This window comes from Capsicum annuum, unplaced genomic scaffold (genome assembly GCF_002878395.1).
Source record: "Capsicum annuum cultivar UCD-10X-F1 unplaced genomic scaffold, UCD10Xv1.1 ctg83355, whole genome shotgun sequence".
NCBI classification, from domain to species: domain Eukaryota; kingdom Viridiplantae; phylum Streptophyta; class Magnoliopsida; order Solanales; family Solanaceae; genus Capsicum; species Capsicum annuum.
This window is the reverse complement of record NW_025894220.1, coordinates 293406-302806: the sequence shown is the minus strand read 5'-3', so window position 1 is coordinate 302806 and position 9401 is coordinate 293406.

The following is a 9401-nucleotide window of genomic DNA, read 5'->3' as shown; positions in this document are numbered from 1 at the left end:
AAATCATCTTCTATATATTTATTAGATTATTTATGACAAATCACCTTCTATATATTTATTAGATTATTTATTACAAATTATACCAATAAAATTTTTTATAATTAATAATTTAAATAAATAGTTATAATTTATATTATTTTTTTTAAAATTAATTTTTTGATAAAAAATTATTTTTTCATAATTAATAGTCAAATTATATCTTAATTTTTAGTCTTTATATTTATCTCTCTTTATTAATTCTTTTGATAATTATAGTGAAAATAATTGTTGGTTTTAATAGTTATTTTTAATTATACTTTTTTTAAAATTTTATCAGTTAAGTTACAAAATTCCTTCTTAAATTAAGGAGTAAAATTTGATAAAAGTATTTTCTACATTAATACACATTTTTTGATTTTTCAGTAAAATATTTTTTTTTTACTTATCTAATGTTGATACGATTCTCCATATTTACTTTATTAATAAAAGATTTTATTCACCATTAATATACTCTTTTTTCCTTAAATTATTTTTTTCTGTTTTTTTTAATAGAACTTTTTAACTTTTGCGTATGAACATTGTTTTCTCTTCATCTTATGTTGCTTTGGATTATAAAATCGACTAAATTTAGTGTTGTTTTTTGATTTTTTTTTATTTGAATCACGTCTGTAAAGTGTAGATTTGACTTTACTTCAACTAGGAAGAGCCCTAAATTATTAGAAGAAAACAACCCAATTGTACTTTCTAGATCGTTCTTTAATTTGGGATATTTTACCCCATCTTCATTATTGAAGAACAAGAAAAGTTACTTCAAAGTGATTAGATTTTGAACAATTAAAGTGAGATTTTTAAGCACAAAATTGATTTCTCAAAAAATACTTCACATTTGCAGCAGCAGCATAAGAACATGCAAAGAGAGGTGGTGTCTAAAAAATTTATTATTCCACAAGGCAGAGGAGTTATAAGAGAAAAAAGGTTGTCATTGAACAAATATCTGATTTCGAAGAAGAAATTTCGACTCACAAAATAAAAAAAAAAAGAAAAAATTAAAAATCATGAACCTATGTAACAATTGATAAAGTTGTTGATAAGAAGGATGACAAAAAAAATTCAGAAAAAATTTATACGATCAGTATGATGTGATTTTTGGTTGACTTTTTGGCGTATTATAATGATATAATATTGATATTTTACATATATATTTTTTTAGAGTAACATGCATGTCAATTAGATTTCATAATCCCTTATTTTTAATTTTTTCAAATTCAACTTTAATTTTTTTTGACACAATGCTTTTCTTTCTGTTTCTCATCTCTGTTGTTTATGAAGTAAATATACTTATTTATGTAAATTGGAGTTGAAAAGATAGCTTACCCTTTTTGTTGATGGGCATAGTACCTCGTTGGGTTCTTTTTTTATTGAAAATATACTATTAAGATAGGCTTTGATAGACATACATTGTTCTCATTTAGTGCATGTTTAGTGTAATGTTTTGAATTCCTTTCTAAATTTTGTTATGTCTATGTAAGATTGTGTATTAGTTTAAATATACTGTTTCTAATTTCATTTCTTTTAAACCAGCATATTAATGTAATAATGTATTATTTTGAAAAAAGGTCAAAGTATAGTGTGATGAAGTCCATTACATACACCATTATAGATTTTTTATTAAACAGCTTCGATCAGCTGAGTAGTAGTAGTTGAGTTTGAATAAGGACATGAGATGTATAATTAATGAACATCATGTTAGCCAGTGCATTAGAGGTTACAAAATGTTTGCCAATGTACCTTGAGATTCTATTGATAATATTACATACCTATGAATGTTAGTGATACATTTCATTGGATTCTGATTGTTTTTCGTGTCAAACATAAGTATCTGTATGTTTATGATTCATTAATGGGAGGCGTTGTTCATACAAAGATATCTCTTGCTATCATGATACCTATGCTTTTGCTTTCCACCAACTTTTATAGTAGACAAGAGGATACTAAGTGATGGTGTGAATCTGCATATATTGATAAGTTCATGATTGACCCATTAGAGTATGTACTTGTGATGGATGCACCCCAACAGGATCCACAATCTAAGTATGTTATAATTATATCTTTATAATTTTCTTATTTTAATATACATGTTTCTTTCATAAATAATTTTATTAATTTTTTTCAAAGATTGTTACATGTTTGTATGTGTCTTTGCTGAATTTGTTAGCTTTGGTGTATTTGATATTTTCAGTAGAATTTTGATGCTTTCAACCACCATCTCAGATATGGTGTACTATTATGAAATTATGCAAGAAGAAAGCAGAATGATGGAGTAATCAGTGAAAGTGAGGTAACTAAAAATGTTACTAGCAAACATGGTGGTCTGAAAAGATCCAAAAAAGTTATTTCAAAATTTTAAATACATAATCGTATCAGTCATAAAACAAGAATGTAATAGATGTTTGTGTCAAGTTCTGATTTCTTTAAATATAGTAGATTCAACTTTTTTTGTTCAGAAAAAGTGTCGTTAAACTTAATAAATTATGTTTTATCATTAAATTTCATATCATGATTTGAATATTTTGTGAATATTTTTTGATTTATATCAGTCTCTATCATTAATGTTTGTATCATTGGGTATTTTATATTGAAAACATCTTTTTAAGTTGATGTTTACTTTAATATATTCTCTTGGCACATTAATAAGTTTGTAATATCTTTTTTTATTAAATGAAGGTTTTATGTTTTCGATATTCAATTAACATATATATATATATATATATATATATATATATATATATATATATATATATTGTTTACCATGCATTTTGCATACATAAGATACTGTAATGCTCTTATTAAACTGATAATAATGTGCCTCCTTTAAAATATGTCATATATGTCATTAGTTGTCAGTTTTTATACATTAGTTAGATCATTTAACATCTTAATCTGTTAGTTAATAAAATAGAGCTACTGACTTATATTAGAATGTTAAACTATTTTAGGGAGCACTCTATGTTAAACTGCATATTATAGCATTAGTCAATCATCCAAATGAAAGAGAGTTAAACATGAAATGGGAGATAATTTTCAATCAATAAATTCTTTCTGTTTTTATACTGTTGGAATTTTAAAGTTTTGATGAATAACACTATGAAGAAAACAAGTTGATATACGTGTTCCACTATCCGACAAGTTCAAGAGTGCAAGTCCACGGTTTAAATGATTAAGAATTAGAATCAGTTAAATCGGTGTAGCTAGAAAATTCAACTTACTGATTACGTGAGAAATAGAACAAGTTGAATTCGATTCAAATACTTGATGATAAGGGAAAGCAAGTTGAGTTGAAAAATGAGTCCTATGTGAAGGGGGAGTTTCACTTCTGAGCATATCCTGAAGAGTCCTATGTGTAAAAGGAGAAAGATTCTGAAAATTGAAGAAGTCTATGCAAGATAGAAAATGTAAAAATTGAAGGACTCTCTGGAGAGTTGGTTATATATCGGTAGAGTAACTCACATAGTTACTCACACACTTACAAAGCATAAAAGGGTAATCGATAGATTGACTTCACGAAGTGTTACTCAATCACTAGAGAAACACATTTGAAGAACCTGGTCCTAGTACAGAATCTGGCTAAGAGTCTTAGCGTTGATTGTTAGGAGTTATTCATTATGATGAACTATTGGTGTAATATTAGTTTCAGTGTGTTATAAACTGAACTAGGAGCTAGTCTTTGAGTTGGGAAAAACTCAAAGACTTTGGGTACACATACCTTGGGTGGTGTGCATGTAGTTAGGAATTAGAGTTTATAACTCTTAGGTTACAAAGTTGTAATCAGTTGTTGTTGAGGCTCATTGTTATTTAGTGAAGTTGGGGTTAAATCTTGTAGAGGTACAGGTCGTGATTTTTTATACCTTTTGAGACAAGTTGTTTCCCCGTAAAAACTATTGTGTTCTTTACTTACTATCTTTACTACTTTCACTGAAACACGTTAGGCAAACCATTCCATCTATAGGCAACTGTTACATTAAAGTCAATAATACAGTAGGGCATATATTCTAACAAGTGGTATTAGAGCAGGGTTGTCGTAAAAAGGATTAGCACCTATGACAAAGATCATTATGATGAATTCTGTACCATCTAATAGTCACAGTGAAGGTCAATCCACTACTAGACCTCCACTCTTTGATGGATCTCACTTTATTTGGTGAAAAACTAGGATGAAAATGGTCATTCAAGGAGAAGACTACGAGTTGTGGGGAAGAATTATTGATGGTCCAACTATTCCAATAAAGCTGGTTGAGAGAGAACAAGTCAAGAAAGTGAGAAGTGAATTTACTACTGATGACTTGGTTGCACTAAGAAAAAATGCAAAGGCTAAGAGCATCTTAGTGTGTGGACTAGGTCCAGCTGAGTACAAAAGAGTGTCTACTTACACTACATCCAAGAAAATTGGGGATGCCTTGGTTAATGCTCATGAGGGAATGACTCAAGTGAGAAAATTCAAAATTGCTCTTCGCTTTACTGAATATGAGGCTTTTAAGATAAAGGATAATGAATCTCTTCATCAGATGATGTCAAGACTCATTACGTTAACTAATTAATTGACTTTTTGGGGAAAAGCCATCACTACTGAGGAACAAGTTGAGAAAGTGTTGAGGGTCTTGCCTAAGTCTAAATGGGATGTCAAGGTTACTATGATTAGGGAGGCAAAAGATCTAGCTAGGATGAATTTGGATAAACTTGTTGGAAATCTTAAGACTTATGAGATACAGATTGATGAAGCAAAAAGGGAAATGGCAGCCTCGAAAAAAATCCTTGGCTTTAACGGCTTCTGAAAGTGATGAAGAAGCTGAACTGACTGAAGAACAGGTGGCATTTATAACTAAGAACTTCAACAGATTTTTCAAAAAGAAACATGGAACAAGCAACAAAAAGCGATCTAACGATAATCCTACTAGATGTTATAAGTGTGGTAAGACTGATTATCAAATTTGAGATTATCCTGTTTGGGAAATTGAATAGAGAAAAGAAAGATCTGAGAAGGAGTTGAAAGAAAAGTCCAATAAAAAAAGAAAGAAGAATATGCTATGGTGGCTACCTGGGGTCTGACTCAGAAGAATCAGATGAGGAAGAGATTAATGAAACTGCTCTCATGGCCATTGGAGATTCATACATGGAAGATGAAGATGGTACTTCTGAGGTAAGTATTCCTGAACTTAAAAACCAATTGCATTTATTCTCTAAAGAAAAACTTGTTTCTCTGAGGAGTACTTTAATTGATGACTTCCAAGAAGTAACTTCCAATAGGGATGGGTTATTCAATAGTTTTGCAAGTCTCAAGTTTGACCTAATTGGAATGGAAACTTGCAAAAACACTGTTGAAAAAGAAAACATTACTCTCACAGAACAAGTCAGTCAACTTGATTCTTCAATTCTGAGTCTAAAATCTAAAATCTTAAAACTGAATTTTTTCTGAAAAAGGAAAAAAGGTCAAAGTGATGAACAAGAAAATATTGACCTTGAATTAACCAAGTCCAAACAAGAATTAGTGATGAAAAAAGAAAAGGTGAACAGATTAAGCCAAGAAGTCTCTAAACTAAAACTTGATCTTGAAAGGGCAAGTAGATAGGTAAATTTCTTTATAATTGTTCATCAACTCAGAGAAAAAACCCACAGTGAAAGGGATGGATTGGGTTTTTTCAAGAGCTCTAATGTTACTAAGGATTTATGTTATATATGTGGTAATCATGGACATCCAACTACTGAATGTCCAGTTGTTGCTAAAAGAAGAGACACGAGCACTAATTTGGCAAAGAAATCTGACTTCTTGGTAGTACAGACAAATAAGATGAAAAGAAAATTAGTTAGAGAAATAGTCCACACAACCTGTTGCCTCGATAGGCTAGGATAAATTTGATTCATCTTTTTACTCATAAGAAAGGACCCAAGCTTGTTTGGGTTTCTAAAGTTAACCCCTAATTTGTTTTATAGGTGAGAGTGAAAGAAGGCAAGCAAAATTAGTACATGGATAGAGCTTGCTCAAAGCATAAGATCGAAAACAAATAAAGTTTCTTTCACTACCACATTTAAAGGGGGAATAGATTATTTGGAGATGGCAAAAGAGCACCATTACTAGAGTTGAAAAGATTGGGAAAACAAAAACAAAAACCTTTGAAAGATGGCCAGATTTGTAGTGCTCGTGTAAGAAGGAAGCAAGGGACATCCTCTTTCAAAACAAAGAATCACATAAGCATGACCAAGTGCTTGGACCTGGTCTATTAAATCTTTGTGGAGCAATGAAAGTAAGAAATAGAGAAGGTAAGGGGAGCATGTTGTACCACCTTTTCCAACTATTATGCAGACTGGGGGCATATTAATAAGGGAACAACAAATTTAAAAAAATTTATTCATCAATAACACCAACACAAGATACTAATAATTTTGTTGGAAGTTCACAAGCATGGGTGCTGAAAAACTACAAGTGTCAAGCATTTGTGTTACCTATGGAGAAAAAACTGCATAAAGTGTGGGATTATGTGCAAGATTTCAAGCTAACCCTAAAGAATCTCACCTTAAAGCTGTCAAAAGAATCTTGAGATATCTCAAGGGAATCTATGACTTGGGACTATGGTATCCAGAGGAAAGCGATTTCACTCTTGTGTCCTATAAAGATGTTGACTATACGAATTACTTAGTTGACTAAAAAAGCACCATAGACACTAAGTAGAGAATATTTTGAAAAGAGTGGGATAGACTTGGGGATGATTAAAATTATATAAACCACTCTCAATGCTTGGTTAGAAAAAGTGCTTAACATAGATATTTAGAGCCAAAATCATTAATTTATTCAGTCTTGCACATTTAGTTGTGTGTCTCAAGTTCAGTTCTTAATAATTGTTCTTATTGCAGATCAACTGGGTAAATTTTGGAATTCTAATAAAGTACACAAAAGGTCCATTCTACCAATTACCTAAGGTATGTGTTCACTTTTTTAAATATACAACTCAGATTGAAAAGAAACACTTGCGCAGATCTATTCCTTTTATTACTTACCCACTCCATCTTCTCAAAACCGCCAAAATTTGAAAACCACAGTTTTCCTTCAAAAGATTGCCACCGGCTATCAATCAGTTCCCATCTGCCATACATTATCCCATGCATAGTAAAACTCTTCATCTTCATCATATTTTTTAATCCCTTTTCTCACATTCACTCTTCTTATAAATAATTGTGAAACTTGTCCAAATCCACTTTTCTCATCAATGACTTCCTCATCTCCTACTCACTCTACCTCTCAATTCTTCTTTATCTTCTTCCATAGAAATTGTTCTTTACTCTTCTCCTACAACCCCAATTTTTCTCGTTCTCATTCTCAGGATGATTAATTTTGTTGCGTAGATATCTTTCAACACCATGCATACTTTTTTCACCATGCCTCTGATGAAACCCCTCTAGACATCATCCCTATCCAAATATCTCTTCCTGAATCTCATTCCTTTGCTCCTAAAGTTCCAACCAGATCTCGATCTCGAATTAAGAATATTTTTAGTGCACCCTACCTATACCTGATGATGAGATTCTCGAGGAACCCATAAGCTTACCTGTTCTAAAAAGGACTCATCACACTCGCAATCGTAAAAGGAAAGAGGATGTTGTCCATGAAAAGGCTCTAAAAGCAAGTAAAAGAAAACGTCCGATGCAATCTGGTTCCTCTTCTAAAACACCCCTCCTTCGTATGCTGACTTACTTCAGAGTCAAATTCGTCTTGGGAAAAAAGTGAAAAATATCATCCCAAAGCCCTCTTCTTATCGGTCCACTAGATCTCAACTTTCCTCCACTCCTTCAGTGAGAAAATCTTCAAAGTCTGATCCAAAACCCTATGAAACACCAAAATCCTCCTCCCCCTCTTCCAAGAAATAAGTCACTCAACCTATTCCATCTAGTCCTCATTCTCCTTCTCCCTTTAAAGATGCGGCTACCTCCATCCCACCTTCTTTTGAGCATATACTTAAGTTTCAAAAAATCAAAAGATAGTGCGTGAGAGAGTTCTTATTGGTTATAGGGGTCTTGAAATGGAAATCCTTCTTACCAAGATAACAGCTCAAGGTTGGTCTAATATTCTTCTTCAAGGTACTATTCAACGTAAGTTAGCTAAGAAAATAGGTGACTGAATTTTATATCAATGGAAGGTTTATGGGATTGAGTTTACTTCCACTATTCTGGGGGTACTAATCAAGCTGACTCGTGTAGATGTGGCACGTATTCTGGATGTGCCTTCTGAAGGATGGTCACACTATGTGAAATTCACATAGCCTCCTCTTCGAAACTTACCTTCATCCCTAGAGATTACTAGGAAATTCTCAGTTGTACCTACTCTGACTCATCATCCTAGAGTTGAAAAAAAGGAAATATCTCCCCTACATCAAATTTATTTTGACGTGGTACACAAAATAATTCTACAGTGTCAAGAAAGGAGAACCGAAGCTAACTATTTGGATTTAACGCTAATGGAGCTGTTAGATTCTGAGGTCAAAATTGACCTTACTGCTCTCATTCTAAAACATATAAACTGAATACTCCATCAAGATAAAAATAGTCACTCTCTGGCATACGGGTTTTGGCTGGGTAACATCTTTGAGGAGTTTGATATTACTATTTCTGTATAGGAATATCAGAATACTAATGAGTTCTTAGCAGAGTTTGCTACTCCTCTCTTTCTACAGCCATAAAATAGGCAAACACTCCTCTTCAACAGGCCTACATTGCTTTCGAAGAGAAAATTGAAGAATTGGAGGATGTACAAGCTACCCATGCTTAATAAACTGTCAATCTTAGGGCAAGGATTGAAGAACTTGAAAATGAACTTGCCTAGGAAAGAGGATATAGAGTTGCTCAAGTTTGAACCAGATGTGTACTTCTTCTCCTTTCATCTCGTGTTGTTCTTCCTTAGATCGCTAGGTTCCTATTTTTACTGCGTAGTGTTTCTTTTTTTTTTTTTTGTTATAATTTAGCTTGTGCTTATCATAGCTGGGAGCTTATAGTAATGAGTGCTTATAGTAATGAAACCTCTAGCTTGTTGAACTGTTTTCTTGATTTACTCCATTGGTTCTTCATTAATATTGTTATTTAAGTACTGCTTGACTTACTGATTACCCCAGTGGCTATGAATAGATTGACTCACTAAAATTGCTCAAATACACTTGTGTTTAGCTTTTTCAATAATGGAAAAAGGGGGAAGAAATGGTTATGCATTGCTTATAACTCACAAACTAAACCAGTGTGATTCTAGTGGTTGTTTCCTACTTAAGTGTCTCAGGTAAATATGGAGTGGCACAAAGACGATGGGTTGTCATCATCAAAATAAGGGAATTTTTTGGAATCTTGAAGTTTTGATGAATGACAATATGAAGGAAACAAGTTGATATATG